This window comes from Panthera leo, chromosome B3 (assembly GCF_018350215.1).
Source record: "Panthera leo isolate Ple1 chromosome B3, P.leo_Ple1_pat1.1, whole genome shotgun sequence".
NCBI lineage: Eukaryota > Metazoa > Chordata > Mammalia > Carnivora > Felidae > Panthera > Panthera leo.
The window spans coordinates 15,493,502-15,515,688 of NC_056684.1; positions in this window are offsets into that span (position 1 = coordinate 15,493,502).

The following is a 22,187-nucleotide window of genomic DNA, read 5'->3' on the forward strand; positions in this document are numbered from 1 at the left end:
TGCTTCTGGCTATTTGAACAAAAGTTTTTAAGTTGGATAGTGTAATATTTTAGCAAATCGCAAACACCTGGATTTCATCTAAATGGTCTCTATTTTTTAAATAATCCATTTCATTTTCTCTCTTAACCTATGTCTTCGGAAGTTTGTTGGCTTTGTATCAAGGTTGGTTGGGCTCTTTTGGCAGAAATAACGCTTTCGGGAAAATTCAGTCTTTCCACCAGCCTCTCTCAACTTGGCAAATGTTGGTTTCTGGTGCGCTGTCCTACTTTTGACAGACAGTTGTCTGTAGACAAGTTACTTTTTCTTTTAATATTGGATCTGGGTGCAATATCTTTGAAGACACATAAAACCTCTACCAGGTATCCCTATTTTAATTAAAATTTGACTCCGTAAGTTATTATGATCTAATGCAGTGGGATAAAAAAATTTCCCTCCTCCCAGGGATGAGGAAAGTGAGAGCTAGCCTGGTCCCTCTCTCGCTCCATTATACTCTAAGATGCCTTGTTAAGTAACTCGGGGTGTTATTTTCCGTCAACAAAGTCACACTTAAGTGAATGGAAGAGATGTTACTTTCTCAGAACAGATGGAGATCTAAATCTGTACTGGAATAGAGATTTATTTTAGCTACATTAGAAAAGGAAACAGGAAGTCAGGTGAGAGAGACCCAGCTCTGCTTCCTCTTCCTGAGCAATGAGAACAGTGTCCCCCTGACGGCCCACGCTCAGCCTGTGATACCTACAGCCACTGAGATCAGGGTTCTCCCTTCCTCCGCCTTGAGGAAAATGCCAATGGAGGAGGGATGCTTTGGTGTTCAGTGGATTGCCAAGAATAAAGAGGCTGGGGATTGGGGTGCCTACGTGGCTCCATCAGTTAAGCATCCAACTCTTGATTTCGGCTTCATGATCTCATGGGTTGTGTGTTTGAGCCCAGCATTGGGCTCTACATTGGCAGCAAGGAGGCTGCTTGGGATTCTCGGTCTCCCTCTCTCTCTGCCTCTACCCTGCTTATGCTCTCTTGTTTTTTTTTTTTTCTCTCAAAATCAATCAATAAACTTAAAAAAATAAAAGAGGCTGGGAATGGATCCTCACTGTAAGGGGTGACGCCTGAGAAGAAAAGGTGCTATAGTGAGACGGGACTCCGAGTACAGGGAGGCGAGGCTGGGTCCTAGGCTGGTCAGGGATATACTGAGCAGGAGAAGTGCCTTGAGCATCAGGCTGAAGGGCTACACTGAGAAGAAGAAACCTCCAGTTTGTGGAGCTCTTTTGTGCTTGTGCTTCTGGTCTCTGACTTTATATGCATTACGCGTTTAATGTTCTCCATTCCCTGCACAGCCCTGGGTATTGGGTACTCGCTCTGAGGCACAGAAGGGCTTAGGGACAGACTTCCCACCGGCAGTTGCATGCAACTCCAAAACAATACGCCCCCGTAGGAGAGAACTGAGAATTACTTGGTGGGGGGTGGCGGTTTGAGTAGCAGAGAACCATGACAGCAGTGAAATATAATTTACACTTTAAGGATTCGTTCTCAAAATCTCGTCCACAAAACCAGTACAAAACAATGAGTCATTAATTCATTTTCACTCATCTAAATGTTTTCAGAAGAGGCTAAATATAATTAATGTAAGGTTTGGTATATTCGCTTATTAATAAATGAATCCCCAACAAAACTCTAGCTTAATGTGTTACAAGTATCCATGGGGACGTAAGAAGGTCAGGGCATGATTTAGTCGGGCGGGGCTAGATTTGTTTTTATGTCACATCCTCTCTATATCGGTATGTTACTTTTATGCTAGATTTCTGAGTCACACTAATCAATAGAATTAGCCCCCACTTTCCCTCTGTGCCTTCATTTAAACATCAAGGTGAAATTCAAAGGCTTGCAGAGACTACTTGGGTCATTCAAAAGAGCCCTGGTCTTATGGGAATCTCCTTAATGTTTGCAGCTCTGCATCGGCTTTTGTTACCCAGGTTTGGGTTGTGTGCTGTCCCCAACCGCCCTCACCATCCACAACACCCACGTTGCCCTTGCCCCCACACCGGTTCAGGAACTAAGCACAGCACCTGGAAACAGTCCTGTAGTTATGGAATAAGGTGAGGAGATAGAAAACAGGTTTTATTTTTTTGTGAGCTATTTCATTGCAGTCATGTGCAGGAACTCTCGAGGATGACCGGGGATTTCATAAAACCTTGTAGCCTCATTCAACAACAGACTACTAATTAGTTCATTTACTTGGGTACTAAACTCATCTAAGAAGAGGAGTAGAACCTAATTAGAGAAATCTCAGAGGATATTAAACCCCAGTTCTTTAAAGTTACAGGGTTTTTTTAAAACCACAAATCCACAAAAGCATACATGCTTGCACACCCACGCACACACCCACACACACATTGAAATCAAGCATGTATATGAACCCGAAACCCAAGTATTTGGGTAGAGCTGTTAATTAGAAAGGACTTCGGTGACTGGTATAAAAGAAGACAAAGTAACATGAACCACCTTCACACTGAACCAAACCATGAATTTTATTTCCCCCAAATCATATATTTCATATCATTGAAAGATATGGTGGGAATTATGGGGTATTCAAAAGGGGAGGTTTGGTGAGCTTTTCTTCCATCGTTATAATTTTTCTTGTATTTTATGGGGTTTAGTATGGACCTCTAATCTTATTCAGGCTGACGCTGGTGTTCTGCAATCCTTTCATTTATTTGTGTAGTAGATATTTTCCCCATGGCAGGTATTTTCCAGGCATTCTGCTATCTACTTTGGGAGATAACCCAGAAGCAGACCTGAGTCCTATCATTCCAGGAGGGGTTATATGTCAGCTCATTCGACAAATGGTTAATGATTATTTGCAAGTGCAAATATTAAAAAGGGATAGCCTCTTTTAGAAAAGGAGGCCGAAATACAACCGTTATATAGAAATATGTATATATTCATAATTAATATATATTAAATTCAAATTTCATATAGAACCATGTGCAAATATATTACATTGTGTATATATATATTTATATTTGCAATGCATATTTATATATACTTATTTTAAACATATATGTTTCATTCTATTATCTATTCTTCCACTTAATTATATTCTTCTTTAAATGTTTATTTATTTATTTTGAGAAGGGGGCAGGGGCAGAGGGAGGAGAAAGGGAGTCCCACGTGGGGCTCTATCTCACAAACCCTGAGATCACGTCCCGAGCTGAAATCAAGAGTCCGACGCTTAACCGACTGAGCCACCCAGGTGCCTCTCTACTTAATTATATACTAATTAACATTCTATTTTATGTATATAAAATATATAACATCGATTATAATACAATGTTTTATAGAAATATATAAATTTATATAAATATAAATAATAGTTATATAAAATAATATACTATATTTTATATACTATATAGTATATAGTATTCTTTATAGTATACTTTATTTACTATATAATAATATACTAGTATATATATATGTGTGTATATATATGTGTATATATATATATATATATATATGTATATATATGTGTGTGTGTGTATATATGTATATATGCATTTGGGAACTATCAGAAAGAAGGGAGGGATATGGACGGGGAGGAATCAGGAGGTCTTTGCTAAGGAGGCCTCTTGAGCAGGCAGTTCATCGGAGATAAGTGAGAAAACGTCAGACAAGGGGAGAGGGCATCAATTTCATGAAGAGGGGGAAAGAATGGCAAATGATAAGTTTAGTAGGAAATGAAATGCTTTGCTATGATGATGATGGCGTTTGAGGCGGGGACTGAAGACAAGTATAACATAAGCAACAATAATAGTAACAATGATCGTTAGCTTTATTGGGAAAGGTCCATGCAACAAGATTTCATTGAAAGATGCTGCAGGTCTGGCAAATTCTTTCAATAATCTTTTGCAGAGGAATAGTGTTTAATTGTGATGAGGCCCAATTTCAGTTTTCCCTTTTAAGGCTGGTGCTTTGATATGAAGTCTCAGCACTCATACCGAAGATTTTCTGCCATGTTTCCTCCTAAAAACTCTATTGTGTTACATTTTACTACAATTTCCTTTAATCCAGTTTGGTGGGTTGTTAGTTCCTTTTGCAATATAGTTCACTCAAAACTGTAGGATTTTTCTTCTCTGATTCCATTTGGCACCATATGTTAGTATGCCAATAGATGTATTAATAATGTTTTGAGACAATCTCCTATTTGCAGATTTCTTTGAATTTGAAATTTCGTACTTCTCTCTCCCTCTATCTTTGTCTCTCTCTCTCTCTCTCTCTCTCTCTCTCCACTTACTGAGAGAAAACGCTCTGCTGGTCATTGCGTTGGGTACATGGCACACCGTATACGTGCCATTTAATGGTCACACTATCCTATGGAAAAGACACTATTATAATTATTTCTAATATTTTTTTAAGAAAAAAGGAAGGGCCACTTAAGATTTTAAAGAACTTGCTTTGGACATAAAACTAGCAATGGCGAAGGCATGATACAAATTCATATGGTGTGATTTCAGATCCCCCTTACCCTATATTGACGGGATGTAAAACTATCTATAAGTTACACACGGTAGTCATATTTGTATATAAAACATTATTGAACCAAATGTGAATGGAAGAGTCTGATCAGAATGTATTATCACCCTCGTGGTTTCTCAGATCCCTTTTTCTTCTTTTCCTTCCTGTCTACTAAGGTTAATTACAGCCATATGAAGACCCAAAGACATAGGAAAGGTATGTGAAGATTGAGGAGAGGTTGGATTGATGCGTTTCCAAGCCAAGGAAGGCCCAGAATTGGAGTGAGGAATGGAACAGAGCCCTCAGAAAGAACCAACCCACCGACACCCTGATCTCAGACTTGCCTGAGAATTGTGAGACGATACATTTCGTGTTTTTTTTTTTTAAGCTATCTAGTCTGTTTGAATTTATTATGGTGGCTGTAGGAAGAAGCTAAGACAGCTATGGTTTAAAATGTCTGCCCATATTATACAACCTAACTAACATACAACCTAACTGATTTGCATTATGCGTTTTTAAATATGAATTTCCTTTTACTCAGTGTGAGTTCTGACAAACAAGTGGGTAATAAATAGGGGCAAAGGCACATTCGAGACATTAAATAGTATTTTGGTACATCTGAACATCTTTTAGAATTACTTTAAAGGCTGCTCTAGGCGTGTGCATGAAATGGCGCATGCGAAATTCATCAGCTGCTCTCACTGTTAATCAAAGAGGGGGTCAGAGGTCATAATCATCAGCTACACAGGGAAGATCCGTTCCCTTTCCCCACATCCTGAGAACGGACTTCCTGGCCTATAGCCAAAGTCAATGTTAAGATGTGAATGGTGTATTTTTGCCCATGTGGAAAGAATAATTTCTGATTATAAAAAGCAATGCCTGCTTTCTGCAAGCAACTCAGAAAGAATACAACATGTATATAAAAGAAAATAAAAATCACCTATAATCCCACCGTCCAGAGATACCAAAATCAAATGTGTGTATATTACACATACACCAGGTGTGTTCAAGAGTAAAATCAATCCTTATGTATAAGTACTTGTCTTTGTATTACAGGGATTGTTCTCTGCCAATAAATTAAATCAAGATCATATTGTTTTAATGTCTGAATGGTATGCCAGTGGATGGATATAGCATAATTGATTTTAACCATTCTCCTGTTGATGAACATTTAAGCCACTGTAGTAATTTTTGATGCTCGGAACCATATGATAATCAACTTTATGGTGACGTATTTGTAAATCTGATTACTTCCATAGAATCAATATTTTTACAGGGAGCTGCTTAAGTTTTGGGGTCCCTGGTTCAATGACAGGGATGCAGTACAAGAGGTGAAATGTTAATTCTGGAGGACACAGGCTCTATTTAACCCTGACTGTTTCTCAAACCAGAGTGGCTTCATTAGGTCCGCCCCCCCTCCAGATGATATCATTTATGGGAACAGAGCTCTTCAGGGACAAGTAAGATTAGAAGGTATGGCTTCTGCCAGTAAAGAATCTTCTAGCTCAACTATAACATGCGCAGGCAGTGAGTGATTTTTACAAACTGATTTTGAACCACACAGTGCAGACGCGATGAGTAGGAGTGTATGTGCATGTCTGTGGAGTGGAAGGTCCAGGTGACTGATGAGTAACCGATCAAGGTCAGTGTGGGTGGGGCCAAGTGTGAACTTACTGGGATGGAGACACAAGACGTGAGACACCTGACCCGGATGAGCAGGGGCTTAGCGTGGAAGTGAGAGGAGCAATCATGGAGGGGTTAGAGTGGCTTGGATATATACATGGCTCAGCTGCCATGTCTTTCCTTCTGGGAAACCTCCTCTCACCTCTTTGGAGGGAGGAAACATTCAATTTAGAGTTTCAATTTAGTGAACGGAAGACTAGACTAGAAAGTTGGTGCTCTGTCTCCTCAAGGCTTCTCTCATACATCCTCTATCTTCTCAGGATTAAATCTCCCCTTAGCTGTGAGAACAATCCTGTCCTTACAAGAAATGCTGGAAGCCCTGTTTCAGGAGTCCAGCATCCGGGCATGTGACCTTGTGTCCTACTTCTAGCAACAGAGATTGCCCGCCCTCTCCTCTACCCAGATCAGTGGGTGCTTGGATGCACCCATCTTCTCCCCAGGCCTAAGTAAGTCCTTCCAGTGTGAAGCTTCCTGGAGAGCCAGCTCTTCTGGAACCAGGGCTGACCTGCTCTGCTCATTTTCACCCTAAGGGGCCAACCGAGCAGATGGAGTCTTCTCCCTATTTTGTTCAGTAGCTTTACTGAGGTATAATTAACACACAATAGACTGCATGTATTTTAAATGTGAAATTTGACACATTTTAACATATGCACACAATCATGAAACTATTACAACAATGAAGAAAATCAACCTATCCATTACCTGCAAAAGTTACCTCTTATCCCCGCTAGTCCCTCCCTCCTGCCTCAGGCAACCACTGATCTACTTTCTGTCACTATGCATTCATTGTCCTTTCCTAGAATCTTCTATAAATGGCATCCTACACCATGTACTTTTTTTTTGGCCACCCTTCTCTTACACAACATAATTATTTTGAGATTCGTGCCTATCGTTGCATCTGCCAATAAGCTATACTTTTTATTGCAAAGCAGTATTCCATTGTGCTGTGCACCACAATATCTTTATGTACTCACCTGTCCATGAGATATTTTGTATTGTTTACAGTCTTTGGTTATGACCCAAACTTGCTATGAGCATTCATGAACGAGTCTTTGTATGAACATAAGTCATTGTTTCTCTTGGGCAAATAACTAGTAGAATGGCTGGATCATATGCCAGGTATGTGTTGAATTTTTGGAGACTGCTTCAAATTCTGTGTCTCCCTCTCTCTCTCTCCACCCCTCCCCAACTTGTGCTCTCTCTCTCTCTCTCTCTCTCTCTGTCTCTCTTTCTCTCTCTCTCAAAAATAAATAAACATTAAAACTTTTTTAAAAAAAGAAATTTGTTTTAAAAAATATTATCTTTTCACCAATGAATTGCCTTTGCACGTTAGTCGAAAATTAGTTGCTCATATATGTGTGGATCTTTATCTGGACTCTCTATTCTTTTCCACTGATCTATTTATCGATCTTGACATCAACATTACAGTGTCTTGATAATTAGGCCTTTGTAAAAAATGTCTTGAAATCAGGTAGCTATAGTCTTTCAACTTTCTTCTTTTTTAAAGTCTTGGCTGGTATAGGCCCTTTGAACTACACGTGTATTTTAGCATCAGCTTGTCAATTTCTACCAAAAAAAAAAAAGCATTTTCATTTAGATTGTGTGGAAACCAAGATAATATAGGGAGATAAGTACAATGTGGGGTATTCACACAATGGAATATCATTTAGCTATAAAAGGGAATGAAGCACTATGTCATGCTATAAAGGGGGTAAGCCTTGAACACATTCTAAATGCGAGAAGCCATTCGAAAGGTTTCGATGGATATGGAGTGTCCAGAATAAGCAAGTCTATAGACATAGAAAGTGGTTGTTCAGGGCTGAGTGATTGGAGGGAAAAAAGGAGTAATTGGAAATGAGCATAGGGTTTCTTTTGGTGGAGTGAGCGATTTTAAAATTCGATTCTGATGATGGTGGCATAACCCTATAAATATACTAGAACTATTTAACTGTATAATATTTAATTGCACAAATATTGCATGCACATGAATTATATCTCAATAAAACACTCTGTTGGAAGGATCAATTTGAGGAGAACTGACATCTTAACAATCTTGAGTCTTTGGTCCATGGACTTTGTGTATATTTTCTTTTATTTAGGTTTTCTTTAGTTTCTCTTAGCGATGTATTATGATTTTCAGGTCTTACATATCTTTTTTTTCCCCAGATTTCTTCCCAAGTACTTCATATCTTGACGAGATTATAAATTACATTTTTTATATCAATTTTCAAATTTTGGTTGCTCGTATGTAGACACACAACTGATTTTTATGTATTAAGATTCCATGTTGTGCCTTTGTCAGATGCGCTTATTAGTTCTAGCAGGTTTCTGGTAGATTCCATAGAAACAATAACATAGTCTTCAAATAAATCTCTCTCACTGACACAAATTTCTAATGGTGTCTGTGCTTTGGACCCAGATCTTTCTATCTCTTTTTGCTGCACTGTGATGTCACCGAGAATGATTTCCAGATGCTGACTGCTGACAGAAGCTGTCTGAACATGGGGCATTATACTTTCCTGATGCCAGGGACTATCTCTTAGGAAAAATGAATTCCCAGGCCAAGTGGCTGGCTCCACGCAGGGGAAATTGACCAACTCTATAAGAGCATTTAGTTCTCAGGTCCTGAAGGCGCCGGGTCTTGCCTGCATCATTGTCTACTGATGGCCTTAAGATTGTACTTTGACAGAGGAACACAGATAGGTGTGTTTCATACTATGGGGTTTTCTTGTGAAGGTTTTTTATTTTTTGTTTTTTCGTTTTTTTTTTTAGTCTGGGGGAATGCGGGCCCATAAATTAGTATAAATTGCCAACATTTCACAAAAATGGTTGATTGCAAATAAAAATACAAATTTCTGGTTTATCTTGAAAAGTAGAAGGCCCAGGAACACCGGATATATGTTCCCATTTATGATATCCTGTATATGTTATCTTGCTTTGGCAAGATAAATGCTACTTCTGAGTCTAAATGCTACTGATTTAGGTCATTCACCCAGGGCTCACATATGTATATGAATTCCAAATTCTTCTCTAGTCAGGTAGATTTGCCTACTAGGACACTTTTGCACACTCATTCGTTCATCTAACATTACTCATTGAATACAGTGATTGCATGCCACACACTATGACAGTTGCATTCTAAAGACAAAGAAATAACACACACTCCCTGTTTCCAGAGAGCTCCCAGTTTAGGCGAACTAATTGAGATGCTATTAATCAGTAGCCTTTCAGCACAAGTTCCAAAATGAGGAGAGAATGGGGTGGTGGTGTTCACAAAGTACTTTCCAGAGGAAGCAACATTTGGTCAGAGTCTCCAGAGTACAAAGAATTTCCAGGTAGAGAAGGAAGAGGGAATGGTGTGCTAGGTTGGAGGAACAGCATCTGGGAAGGCACTGTGGCATGAACAGGAAATGGAAGTTCTGCAACCTCTAAGGAAATCACTCTGCCTGCAGCTGAACAACGGAGAGGAATTGAAGCTAGAGAGAACAGTCCTCAAACAGAAGTGAGTTAGAAGAGAATACTGCTTGCTGTTAAATAGATTGTCCCTCCCCATAAGCACAAATAACTTACTTAACCCAAGTGGATAACAACTCTTCAACCAGAAAGAAGATCACTGGCTGCCATATTGGATCTATAAGACCCATCTCCACCACGTTCTAACTCTTCTGAAGATTTCTGTCATAATGTAGTGTGTGTGTATGTGTGTGTGTGTGTGTGTGTGTGTGCGCGTGCAGGTGTTGGTCACACATTCCAATTCACTTCCTTTTTCACATGTTTATTTTCTCCCTTTGTAAAAACAATTCTCTGTAACCTCTCCATGAAGTTAAAGGTACGAAATTCTCAGGAAGGAATGAACATGATGACACCATAGCACTAGGACCCGAGTCAAATATTTGAGCTCACAAACTTCATACCTCCAACACAGTATACCAATGGGGGGATTTCTTCGCTGCAGAATTTCCGCTGGGTTCATCCTCAGTGAAGCCATTTCCCACCCTACCCCACTCCCTTTCAACTCAAAATTTCTTGGCAATATCCAGGTGAAATACAATACCCATTAACCCTCATTAACCCAGCAGCAACTTCTTTTAAGGGGCGGTGTTTCCCAGTACGATGACAAGGCTTTCGGTAGTGCTGAGGACGCAGTGTTTGTTGGAAAGTCTATCGTAACAAATCTAAGATGGGGGAGGCACGGAGAAAGGAAAGGACGCATAAAAGGCAATGGCAATGAAAACGCTGCAACAGATGTGAATCTATCACAGTTTCCCTTCAGGAAAACAGGAAAACTATCTTTTTTTCCTTAATTGCTTGGTTGACCTCAGGGAGGGGAAAGAGAGAGAGAGAGAGAGAGAGAAGTCCAAGTTAAATGCACAACATTTCTTCTGACAATGTTCATTCCCTGCCCCCAGTTGCCTGTCGGCCGAGCGCCCATGTGGTTTCTGTTCTTCTGAGCAGAGAGAGGCAGAGCTACACTAATAGCCCTTGAGAAAGTGTTTCAGGAGGTATTTGCAGAGAGCAGGGTGCCAGGCCACAGCCTTGTCTCCTCGACATGCCCCAGATATTGAACCTTCCAGTAACTACAATCACAACCCAAACCACAAAATGTAGATTTACAGATTTGTTTTCAGCAACACCCATTCACATTTACTTATATTTACACTAGAAAAATTAGGGTAAGTGCTACTGTGACCAGAGACACAGACCAGGATCAATAACCAACCAATTCTTGGCTAATAAAGCACTTCTCTAAGGTCTACGGTTGCTCTCTTCTGACTTTGAGGTTGGCCTCTAATGTCTTACCCATTGACTTTTCCCGTAAATATGTCTAATCGAGGCCATGTAGGATTCTAAAGAGAAATGATACACTTGGTTTGGTAAGAATTGCTAATTAACCAAGTATGTAAAACCTGTAGCTGCTATGGCTCACAGTATATCTCCTGGGGTGAAAATTTAAACATGACAAGGAACTAAAATAACGGGGCAACTTCCATTTTTCCGTGTGTGTGTGTGTGTGTGTGTGTGTGTGTGTGTTAATTCTCTCTCTTCCAAACCCTAATGGTTCCAAAATCACCTTTACAGTGGAATGAAAACAAATGTCTGTGGTAGTGTTTCCTGAAGTTATAAAAACCTTTAACCAGGAAAATAGTGTGCGGGATAGTCTCATGTTACACAGGAATTCTTTAATCATGCTTCACCTCAGTTTATACAAAGTTCTCTTTTTTACGGCCACAAAAGATTATACTTCATATTCGAAAGGTCAAGAGAGATTAATTTGGTTGCTTGTACACTTGAATCATTAATTTTGTTCGGGTAACAGAGTGGGATATTTCATCAAACCTAAAGGAAATGAAATAAACGACAAGAGAAAGTCAACCTGGAAAGGCTTTCTGAATCTCCATTTCCAGTTGGGAATATCATGCCACAGTGCCTAGTCGTGCAAGGGCTTTCCGAAAAAGCCGACACTGCCCATTGCTTGATATATGGGGAATATGCTCATCCTTGATATCCTTGTTCCTTATGCCAGAGGCAACAATTCTGGCACTCAGGTGATTGGAGTCTGGGGCAGTGGGGTGAAGCCTGTGATTTCCGTTACCAGAGGGGACTGTTAGTGTGGCTCTGGCCTAAGTTCATAAACCTGCCCCATTCCCACCTGTCAGGCCTCAGAGCACAGGGAGAATCAGTAGTCGTGTGATTCTCTCAGGATAAAGATATCACGGCCCTAAGGGAGAATGTGTGCAGAAATGCCTGCCCTGCACACTAATGCCCAGCTTTATTGGCACCCCAGGACTCTCTTTCTTCCATCAAATTTCTTGCTTTCTTCCAATTAAAAAACTTTTTTAAATGTTTATTTATTTTTGAGAAAGAGAGACAGAGCACGAGCAGTGGAGGGACAGAGAGAGAGGGAGACGCAGAATCAGAAGCAGGCTCCAGGCTCTGAGCCGTCCACACGGACTCCGATATGGGGCTTGAACTCATGAACCGTGAGATCATGACTTGAGCCGAAGTCGGACACTCAACCAACTGAGCCACCCAGGTGCCCCAGTTTTTCTCCAATTTTTATGGAAAGGGCATATCATAGCAGGTGGGTAGAAGAAAAAGACTTGGTTTACTTAGGCAGAAACTAAATATAGGCTATGCCTGGAGTAGAGTTATGAAGACACTCTTAGGTGGTTTGAACCATAACGATAGCGGCCAAGGGATAGATTCCATAGTCTCTGCGTACCTGTGTCCTGATTGGACCAATCTGGAATTGTTACCATATTATATTCTAAATGTGGTAAAACACGTTAATACAACTTTATAAAACAAACCAACACAATACCTTTACAGCCAATTACACATTTGATCCTCAAGGCAAACTAGTGAGGGAGGAATTATTTTTATTCCAAGATTACAGATGAGGAATTTGCAAACTTTCATTCTTAGAGTTCATAGTCAAGTAGAGGTAAGGCTGTTATATTACTTTATGACAAGGGCTGCCGTACAGGTGTTTGGGCAGGGGTTAAGGTGTTAAGTGAGGACTGCCTAGACCAGGGTCAAGGGTAAGGTGTACATTGTTGGAACAAAAATGCATTTAGAGATACAGGGAGCCCTCCATTACGAGGTACCACTGATGAGTCCTCAGACATTTGATCTTGAAAATTATGGGGTGCCAGGGTGGCTCAGTCAGTTGAGCAGCTGACTCTTGGTTTCTGCTCTGGTCACGATCGCAGGATCGTGGGATAGGGCCCCACAAGCCCTGCTTGTGCACACACACTCGCGTTCTCTCTCTCCAAAATAAAAAAAATAGAAAATTACAAAATTTCCTCCCTTAAAGCACCACTTAAAAAATTAAAGGGATAAGCCAGAACCTAGAAAAAGACATTTACAGCCCATATAAAAGGAAAGCATGAGAATTCAGAATATGAAAAGAACCCCTATAAATAAAAGGAAAAGATGAATATACCTAATTAATAAATAGACAAAAGATACGAACAGGACTTTTAGAGCAGAGAAAGTGCATATTGGTATTAAACATGTGAAACATTCTTCTTCGCTCTATAAGTAATCATGTAAATGTTAATCAAGACCACAAAGAGATATCATTTTATGCCACTATATTGGCAACAATCAAAGAAGTCTAAATAAAACACTTACATGTTTCTGGCAGGAGAGCTAATTAGTACAACTACTTTGAAAACAATGTAGAATTCTCTTCACATATCCTAAGAGTCAGCACATGTGCCCCAGGAGATGTGTGCATGAATCTTCATAGTGCCATGGCTCATAAGAATAAAATACTGGACACAAACCAAATATCCGTCCATTGGAGACTGAATAAATAAATTGTGGGATAGTAAACACAACGATACATCTTCAGTAGTAATATAGAATAAACTATAACTACGACATGGGTAAATTCTGGAAATACAACTCTGGAAATATAATACTGAATGACAATAGCAACACTCAGAAGACTTCATAGAGTATGATACCTTTATAGTAAATCTCATAAACAATCAATCAAAACCAATGAGTCGATATATTTTTCAAGCATAATTCATATGCGATGAATAAGGTAAGAAAAGATAAACACAAAGTTTGGGATGATGAGTACTTCTGGAAAGAAGCATGGATGCTGTGAGGAAATAAATGGAACTACTTTTTTAATTTAAATAATTATTTAAAATATGCCTTAAGGATATATGAAGCATGGCATAATAAATATTAAAGCAGAAGACAAGGGATCAAAAAGTGGAAGAAATGAAATGTATTAGTACAAAAGCTCGCTCTTTGGGGAAGATAATTCTTGGAAAATTCAATAAGAAAGAGTGAAAACAAACACCCAGATGATGACAAAGAGAAAAAGACTAACTGAAACAAATTGGACATGAGTAAGAGGTGATGCCTTTACACTCTTTCCTTGTTCTATTTTTAAAAATTTTAATGGCTTTTTATTTTTGAGAATGAGAGAGAGAGAGAGCGTGAGCATGAAGGAGGGGCAGAGAGAGAGAGGGAGACAAAGAATCCAAAGCAGATTCCAGGTTTCAAAATAATTTATCAAATTATTGTTTGATAATTACAATAGATACTTTAAAAATGAGGATTAAAAACAAAAGAGAGCAAGTTATAAAGAATACATGTATCTACATAAATAAAGGCTATAGAAAAAAACAATTTAACGATAATTATTTCTGGGTGATTAAAATGTTCTTCTTTTTGGAGCACCTGGGTGGCTCAGTCGGTTAAGTGTCCGACTTTGGCTCAGGTCATGATCTCTCGGTTTATGAGTTCGAGCCCCGTGTCGGGGTCTGTGCTGACAGCTCAGAGCCCGGAGCCTGCTTCAGATTCTGTGTCTTCCTCTCTCTCTGCCCCTCCCCCACTCATTCTCTCGTCTCTCTCTCTCTCTGTCTCCCTCAAAATTAAATAAACTTAAAAAAAAAATTCTTATTTTCTGATCTTCCAAATCTTCTACCATAGAAAGTTAGGAAGTTTATATCTGAGGATATAATTCTAAAACTATTTGGTTTTGTCGCTGATTTTTCTTTTACATAAAATGTTTAATTTTTTTTTCCAGCCTTACCTTCCCAGGGCCCTGATCTCCCATATGTCATGTGTATGTACCGCCAAAACCCTGTGACCTCTCGCCTCCCATTAGAGGATTTTGGCTAAGGGAAATATCCTTAACAGGGTGCTGGTCAGAGAAATGGGCTGGACAGAGAATGGGTGAGGCCTAATGGCATCATTTATGGTTGTGTTCCCATGAGCAGAGTGTAGGGAACATGGGTACAATTATCCGGTGAAATTTATTGCTATAAGGATGTGATCTATAGAGCCAGAGACTGAACAATTGAGGGTTTGGGTCTTCTCGCTATCTTCTGAATTTACCTCCACATTGAGATCACCTGGGACCCTCCCAGAAGGGTTTCTTCCTTTTATTTGCTACATGACCCCCCCCCCCCCAAATCTCCTGAATGAGAGGCAAAAACAAACGAACTAAGCAAACCCAAGATGAAGTTGCAAGGGGGCACCTGTTTGGCTCACTCAGTTGAGCATGGACTTCAGTTCGGGCCATGATCTCATGGTTTGTGAGTTCGAGCCCCACATCGGGCTCTCTGCTATCAGCACAGAGCCTGCTTGGACCCTCCGTCCCCCTCACTCTCTTCCCCTCCTCCACTCGCACTCATTTTCTTGTTCTCTCTCTCAAAAATAAACACTTAATTTTTTTTTTTTAATGAGGAGAGCATGAGGAAGACAGTTCATACATCTCCATTTACCCATGACAACTGATGTACCGGGCTAAGCACTAGTTTTAGGCCTCTTGTCCCAGCATCCAATCGGTTTGGCACTTGTCCATCCCTGACTTTTCATTTTTAAAGTATTATTTTTTACTGCGGGGCCATGGTCTTACCCAGGGCTGTGTGAAATACACTTGCATTGAATGAAGTTCTTGCTCTCTTGCTTGGTCAAACGTGAAAGACGCTTGATAACCCTCTTCCGACACTGACCACTAACACCTGCTTTTCAGGGACAATATACAGAAGGCTTCCGGACAAAACAAAGTGCACTGGGCATGTGCGGCTGGGGACAGCGGAGGCCTTGTAACCTGAAGTTCTGGAAGGAGAAGCACCCAACACTACCGGCCCTGCCAGCCCTTGACAATACATGTAGCCTCAAAAATTCAAGTGGTTAGGCTTTTTGGAAAACTTGAAAAATTATGCATTAGTTATATATGAAATATGTGTGTGAAAGAGAGGCTAAGAAGTATTGTAATAAAGTGTAGAATGAGAGTAATCTGAACGCTTCACATTGTGGTTTTGTCATGTATAATATGGTGTACATTTATAACTATTTCTCTTTTGTATTACAGATATTGTCCTCTTTTGGGGCAATAAACGCTTTCAATAGCCAATGGATTTAAAAACAGGAAGTGTAGGGGTGCCTGGGTGGCTAAGCAGGTTAAGCATTCAACTTTGGCTCCCATCATGATCTGGCAGGTTGAGGGTTCAAGCCCCACGTTGGGCTTTGTGCTGACAGCTCAGGGCCTGGAGCCTGCTTCGGATTCTGTGTCTCCCTCTCTCTCTGCCCCTCCCCTGCTTGCACTTTGTCTCTCTCTCTCTCAAAAACAAATAAACATTAAAAAATTAAAAAAAAAAAAATAAGAAGTCTATATTGGATAAAAAAAATCAGGTTCAAGTTCTTTATTTTAATAATTTTTTTTTTAATTTTTTTTAACATTTATTCATTTTTGAAAGGCAGAGAGAGACAGAGCACGAACGGGGAAAGGGGCAGAGAGAGAGGGAGACACAGAATCCGAAGCAGGCTCCAGGCTCCGAGCTGTCAGCACAGAGCCCGACGCGGGGCTGGAACTCACGGACCGTGAGATCAAAGACCTGAGCCAAAGTCGGCCGCTTAACCGACTGAGCCACCCAGGCGCCCCTTTAATCAATTTTTTAACGTTCATTTGTTTCTGAGAAAGACAGAGGGAGGCAGAGCTAGAGAAACAGAGGCTCTGATAGGCTCTGTGCCGACAGCACAGAGCCCGATGCAGGGCTTGAACTCACAAACCCCGCGATCATGACCTGAGCTGAAGTTGGACTCTTAACCAAGTGAGCCACCCAGGCACCCCTCAGGTTCTGAATTTCTACTGGAAACCGTGGTACGTTGATGAATGATTCATTTGACAATATAGCCACATTGTCATCCATCACGGGAGCCATACAGATATGACAGACCACGTGAAAACCGGAAGACACAAATCTCCCACGAAGCATCAACGTGAAGAGTTTGCAGTGATGTTAAGAAGACGGTGCCAAAGAGGATGGTTTAACAAACGCATCTGCAGAAGATAGGTTTATAGATCATTCTGTGGCATACGACTTTCATTGGAATCAAGTAACTACGCTCCCCTGCATTTGCTCATTTTCAACTGCAAGCTGTGTAACCAAGATACTCGTATACTCACAAAAAGTCAAGAGAGAGCTGCTAATATGTCAGCTCCGTTAGCAAAAGAGAAAAACCGCCATTAATGAGAAGACACCGGTTTTATGTAAGTGTCATCAGATGCCTTACGTAGAACTTAGTTACTTCCAATAGTAGTTTATTTTTTGAACCAGTGTTTAGACTCAAAACGAAGCTTTTAAAATAGATTCTGTCACAGATGGAACATGTGACATTAATATTGAAGGTTATAGCTAATTCGGCCAAAAATTCGATATAGGAGATAAACTATCTGTTAGTTTTGGGGTGAAAACATGAATAAAATTTGGGGCAACATGATAGGGTAAAGCAATGTTTTACTAATGAAATACATGTATGCGAGGGAATACACTTACCAAATTATTTAGGAAACCTGTAATGTTCATGATTCATCAAAACACACTCTCATAATGTACCAAAAAAAGAAGCAGTTATTGTTAGAATTAACAAATATTTTGGGGTGCCTAGGTGGCTCAGTCGGTTCAGTGTCCGACTTTGGCTCTGGTCATGACCTTGCGGTCTGTGGGACTGAGCCCTGCATCGGGCTCTGTGCTGACAGCTCAGAGCCTGGAGCCTGCTTCCGATTCTGTGTTTTCATCTGTCTCTGCCCCTCCCCCTGCTTGTGCTCTGTCTCTGTCTCTGTCTCTCTCAAAAATAAATAAAAACATTAAAAACATTTAAAAAGTAAAAAAAATAAAAAAGAACTAACAAATATATATACATACACACACACACACACACAAAGTAGCTTAACTTCAATTTCTGTGTATGGGTCGAAATTGGTGCTGAATTAAAAAAAAACTCCACCTTGCATGGTAGTATTTGCCTTTTCTCCTTGCTGCCCCCAGAACTTGGATTTTAACATGCTTGAGATTCAGAGCAATTTAGTTGTAAATAAATATAAGTGATGACCAAAGATAACATTTTTGGAAAAGCCTCAGTTGCATTTTGTTTACTCTCAGTTGAAAATGGTAATCAAAATATTCAACAAATAGGGGCACCTGGGTGGTTCAGCTGGTTGAGCATCCAAACTCTTGGTTTCAGCTCAAGTCACGATCTCAGGGTTTTGTGAGTTAGAGCCCCGTGTCAGGCTTTGCACTGACAGTGCAGAATCTGCTTGGGATTCTCTCTCCGTCTCTCTCTCTCTCTCTCTCTCTCTCTCTCTCTGCCTCTCCCCTTCTCACACTGTCTCTGTGTCTTTCAAAATAAATAAATAAACTTTAAAAACTTCAACAAATAGGCCTCCAAAAGCTTTTTTGAAAACAAAGCGAAAGCAGGAAAATGACATTTACCCACAAAATCAAGGGCGAAACTGAGCAAAATAAAGCAGTGAGAGCTGAAAAGGTACGTGGTTTAATTTTGAAAGCTCTAACTGTACTTGGGAATATCTTCATTTGGGGAAAGTGTTTTAAATTCAGTTCTTATATTCAACTGAATCCATTTCTATTCTGTGCCGGAATGGAATGGAATTGAAAAGGCCTATCATTTTGCCGTATCTAAATTTGGTAAAACATTCAAAAGACTCATAAATGGAGACAATTTATTTGATGAGAGTTGTCTTTGAAAAATAGTTGCTCTAACACTGAGAAGGGAAGCAAAATGACAGCGTCTGTAAAAATATTTTAGCCTAACGATTTACATATTTTCATACAAAACAAATTAGAAATGAAAATTTCCTTCCTTTAACAAAATTTGCTTTTACTTTACCAGGTACATCTGCACCTGTAAGAAAATATAAAATATTTCTTAATTAAAAATGACATGTTCTACACGGTACCAATGATAGAACATGTCAACAATTAAAATTATTAACGCACAGTTCATTTCTGTAGAAGACGGGAGGCAATTTTTTGAAAAAGTTAGATATAATAAAATAATATATAAAACGCCAGTGGCATGATATTAGAGCCAGCTTACAAAAGACTAAAAACCTACCTGTGTAGGGGCACCTGGGTGGCTAAGCCGGTCAAGCCTCTGACTTCCGCTCATGTCATGTTCTTGCAGTTTGTGAGTTCAAGCCCCACATTGGGCTCTGTGCAGACAGCTCCCAGCCTGCTTCCCGTGTCTCCGTGGATTCTGTGTCTCCCTCTCTTCCTGTCCCTCCCCCACTTTCACTCGGTCTTTCTCTCTCTCTCAAAAATAAATAAACTTAAAAAAAAACTTAAAAAAATAAAAAAAAAAAAACTGCCTGTGTAACAAGAATAATTATTGTTTGTTATTGTAATGTGTGTATAACCAACATAATACATTTGTAGAAAATATACAACTTGATGTTTTCATATTTCAGACAGATTTTTTCAAAAACTTCTATTTTAGACAGAGAGGGAGCAGGGAAGGGGCAGAGAGAAAGGGACAGAGAGAATCTTAAGAAGGCTCCCTGCCCAGCACTGAGTGCGGTGTGGGGCTCCGCCTGGGGCTCGATCTCAGGACCCTGAGAGTATGGCCTGACACAAAACCAAGAGTTGGGCACTTAACCAACTGAGTCGCCCAGGGGCCCCTCAAATAGTTTTTGAATAAGACTGTATTATAGAGCCATCAATATGGTGAAGCCAATCTTTGCCAACACACGAATATTCAAATGTATAATATATATGGTTTTTAGCATTTTCCTGGCACTCAGAGCTCTCCTTCAAGAATATTGGATTAATTCCATGGTCACCCTATGCTTTGAGGTTCCCTAAGGACCTTAGTGCAGCTCAGTGGAGGTTGGGCATGTATGCTGAAGCTATTGAAATAACCACGTAAAGCAACAGTGGGAAAGGTAAAGAAAGAATGATTAGTTACTAAGAAGATGTCTCAGATGATGATGCTGGAAGTCCACAGGAAAGTGAGATCACTGTTGCCTGGAGTGGATTTGGAAGGTTTTACAGAGACGTAAACCTTGGGTTATGCTAAGGAACCAAGTAGGGGGTGGGGTCTGAAGAGACCCAGGCGGAAAAGGCACAGTTTGAGAGAGAACCTTGCGGATAACCACAGTATAAATGGTAGTCTGGACACCGAGATGGGCCCTGGAGAGAAAAAATCATCCTGACACCTTCTGAGAGAAAACACGTGCAGGTTCTTGACCTCTTTTAGAGGTTAGATGAAAACAGTCAGCTCCGTGATATTTAGGATATTCCGAACAGTGTTCTGAATTAATTTCCAAATTAATTAGAAAGAAGTTGTTTATTCTTCTCGACAAAAGTTACTATTTTTCGTTTCCAGAACTTTTCAGATGCTGGGTAAGAAAGTTTGGGAGGTGGGGCGCCTGGGTGGCTCAGTTAGTTAAGCGACGGACTCTCGATTTTGGTTCAGGTCATGATCTTGGGGTTCGTGAGTTCGAGTCCTGAATCAGACTCGCACACTAACAGTTCAGAGCCTGCTTGGGATTCTCTCTCTCCCCCTCTCTCTCTGCCCCTCCCCTCCTTGCGCTCTCTCTCTCTCTCTTTGAAATAAGTTAATATTTTTTTTTAAAGTTTGCAAGGCATCAGGAAATTAAAAATAATAACGCTTTGCATTTTTACCCCAGCATGGGCTTATCGACAGCCCACAGTGAAAATTCCATTTATGCTAGTTTTCTGCATGACAATTTAAGGGGTTCTGATTTATTAAAACACAAATGTGCCGTTCTGTACTGTATACCTTAATTCTAATAACGAATTTCACGCACCCACCCACCACATCTTTTGCGTATTATATTTTTCCTTTATATTTTTAAAGGTTTTCATTCGTTTGTTTTATAAATCCTGCTTAGGATTAGTGAGGAAGGAGTAAGAAACAGTTGAAAGAACCAAGGACTCAAAACATTTGTTTGCAATTCTAACAAAGTCTCAGTTTCCCCATCTGTAAAGCGGGGATTGGTTAACCTCACTCATCCACACAGTGATCTTTTATTAAAATCTATTACATGGTAGACACGGAATGCACCAGGGCTCAAAGTCCAGAAAATCAGATGGAACAAATACACCATGACAGCAATGTGGCTCATGTTATGGCAGGTGTTGGTTTAAGGATCTATAGGAGATAAGTAAGGAACGGCTTTATTGTAAAAAGAAGCGTGAACATCTGAATTGACTCCTGAAAGTTGCGTTGGATTTTGTCAAAAAACACAAGGGAAGTGTTTCTGGGAAGATGAGAAAGCAATGCAAAAATATTCTAGATTGTTGTTTGACCCAAAATAGATCAGCTCCAGGGGTGCCTGGGTGGCTCATTGGTTAAGCATCCGACTCTTGGTTTTGGCTCAGGTCGTGAGCTCATGGTTTGTGGGATCGAGACCCTCACTGGGCTCTGAACTGCCATTGGGGAGCCTGCTTAGGATTCTCTCTCTTCTTCTCTCTCTGCCCCTCCCATGCTCGTGATCACTCTCTCTCTCTCCCTCCCCTCTCAAAATAAATAAATCTTAAAAAAGTATATATCAGCTCTAAAATCATATAAGTACAGTCGTCTTCATTATTTTAGTCATTTCGATAGAGAAGTGCTTTAGGGTAAAGCAGCTATCGATTTTTAAGGAGTTGTAATGTGGGAGCACAGTTTCAGTACCGTGGTTGGGCAAACACTGGCCCCCACTCATCCTGATTTCAGCGAAAAGATGCCATGTCGATTGAAGAGTGTACCTGAGCTATGAATTTCTTTACGGTGCAGGTGCTCTCTAATGGATCACCTTGCGAGGTCGGGGTCCCTCCTCCACGGAATCATTTAAAACTACAACAAATGTCTACCTGCCGAGAATTTCTCAGTATTACTTGGAGGGGAGAACAGAACAGGTGGCCTCCTGAGATGCTTACCAATCACATGCTCCCAAACTGAGAGGCAAAATGAAAATTAATAAAGATGATGGTGGCTTAAAAAGCTTATTCCCTCAAAATCGTTTCGCAAGACATCCTTTACTAATTTTTCCTCATCCCTCTTTAATGTCTGTCTGTCTTAGTCTGTCTGGGTTACGAAAACAAAACAAAACAAAAAAAACCCTCCATGGACCGGGTGGCTTAAACAGCACATATTTATTCCTCAGAGTTCTGGGGGCTGAAAGGTTCAAGGTTCAGGGTCTGATGAGGGCAGGC